This window comes from Phocoena phocoena, chromosome 3, assembly GCF_963924675.1.
Source record: "Phocoena phocoena chromosome 3, mPhoPho1.1, whole genome shotgun sequence".
Lineage (NCBI taxonomy): Eukaryota > Metazoa > Chordata > Mammalia > Artiodactyla > Phocoenidae > Phocoena > Phocoena phocoena.
The window spans coordinates 46,245,203-46,247,699 of NC_089221.1; positions in this window are offsets into that span (position 1 = coordinate 46,245,203).

Sequence of the window (2,497 nt, forward strand, 5' to 3'; positions counted from 1 at the left end):
TCTGACTGGTGTCTTCATAAGAGGAGATTTGGACCCACAGAGACACCAGAGATGTGCACACAGAGGGAAGACCGTGTGCAGACACAGGGAGAAGGCAGCCGTCTGCAAGCTAAGAAGGGAGGCCTCAGGAGACATCAAACCTGCTGACACATTGATCTTGGGCTTTCAGCCTCCAGAACTGTGAGAAAATAAATTTCTGTTGTCTAAGCCACCCTGTCCATGGTACTGTGTTATGGCAGCCTGAGTAAACTAATACACGGTAATGAGTCATGTAAAAATTGGACTTTTAAAATAATGTACCTGTATTACTTTTATAAAAATTTAAAAAATTGTTAATAAATATAAGAACCATGTGAAATAGATCCTATAGGAAAGAAAATTGGAGCTCAGGTTAGTTGAAGAATATGCTCAGGGTGACAATCTGAAGCCAGGTGTATCTCACCCCCTGGGCCCAGAGATCTCCAAGTTTCTCTCAGGGTCCAAGGGGCCCCACAAAGACCTCAGCCCCTTCGTGTTGGCAGCACTGGACCCTGACTGCTCAGAACAACAGCTTGGACTGCCCTGGAGGAAAACGCCCTCTGCATCCTTCTCCCTTAGGACAGTTAAGTATGTCAACTCTTCATTTCTTCAGATCTCGTCAGCATACTTTTTTTTTTTTTTTTTTGCGGTACGCGGGCCTCTCACTGTTGTGGCCTCTCCTGTTGCAGAGGACAGGCTCCGGACGCACAGGCTCAGCGGCCATGGCTCACAGGCCCAGCTGCTCTGCGGCATGTGGGATCTTCCCGGACTGGGGCACGAACCCGTGTCCCCTGCATCAGCAGGCAGTCTCTCAACAACTGTGCCACCAGGGAAGCCCACATCAGCATACTTTTGAACACCACTCCCCAGCTCAAGGGCTGCCCTGGGAGTGATTCTGGCAGAAAGACATGGCCCTCGTACTGGGAGACCTGAACTCAGAAGTTCTCTTGAGGCCTGCATTGATGGAAGAAACATTTTTATTTCTCGTATTAAAGAAAAAGAGTTCACATAGGTCACAGCGCTATGAACCTGAGTAAAACCAAAGAAGGTATGAAATTACAAAAGGCTCTTGGGGAACTTCCCCTTTCTCCCTAAGGCTATCCAGGGAGAGAGAAGAGAAGGTCCCAACAGTGGGGTCGAGTCTCGGAGGGCCTTCCTGGCAAGGTGAGTCCATGTTTTGAGCCCAGCTTCTTGTTACCATATGTATAAATTAGAGAAAAATGGAGGATGTTAGCAGGAACCAAAACTTGTGGCCCTCTTCCTCTTTCTGAGTTCCAAGGTTGGCAAACATGGTGGTATATTTCACTACGCTGCAATTCAACTCTTGGTAAAAAAATACTCATCCTGGTGAGAATCATTGAATGAGCACTGAACACACTGATCTTCATCAGCTTTAAGAAAATGCATGAGACTGACTGCTACAAAGAGGCATCTGCAGAGCATCTGAGAAGGGCCCAGAATACAGAGAATGAATTATTAGGATTTTCTGTGTTCACTCTTATTTGATTGGCCTCAAACATGGGAATGAAACTGTTTTAAATACACACATGTACATATATGTGTACATGTTAGAGGTTTAGTGAAAAGTCAGCCAGCATAGGTTAGAAATCCTGCTCTGCCATATACTGAGGACACAAGGTTGTCTGCTTGTTTTTAACTTCTTTGTATTTCACTTGTATTTCTAATTTCTAAAATGAGAAGAGGAAGAGGGAGGGGGAGGGGGAGGTGGTGATCACCAACTTTTGCAATGAGATCTGGTAATAATGTATGTTAAGTATTTGCTCAATGTGGAGCAAAATACCCACATTCCCAACATGTTAATTACTTTAATAATATTGATAGTAGTTATTAAAGAAGATGGAAATTTGAGATAAGAAAAAGAAATCCCATAAATAATAACTTGGATACTCACAGCTGACAAGGTAAAGAACTTAAGCAAAAGAAATAAGGAACTTAAGCGACAATCAGGTTAAAGATTTTCCTTTCCAGGGGATAGAGGTGACTTGAGAGAAAAACAGGCTTATGTTCAAATATCAGCTCTGACATTTTGAATGAGCAACCTTATCTTTCTCAGCCTCCTTTGACTTCTCTGTAAAACAGAGGGAACATTGTGTTCCTGTCAACTTGAAATGAAAAAGCACAGGTGTGATGTGGCCTCAGTACTCACTATACTCCTCCCTGATTCCTACCTTTTCCACCATCCTTTTCCAACCAAACTGAAAGCTCCTCAAAAGCAAGAGTCAAGCACCAGTCCTTTAAGGCACCTAACACAGTGGTCCATAGAGAGGCAGTTATCACTCAGTTGATTTTGAATTTGCCATTCTCTCTTCATGGTTGAAGGCCCTATCCCTCTCCCAGATAAGTGTGAATGATCTAAAAAATAATTTTTTCTAATCTTCTCTACTTGCTCATTAAAAGAAGAAAAACAATCCATAACAGAACCTGCATTTTGAAAGGATTTGATTTTATTCTTTCCTTT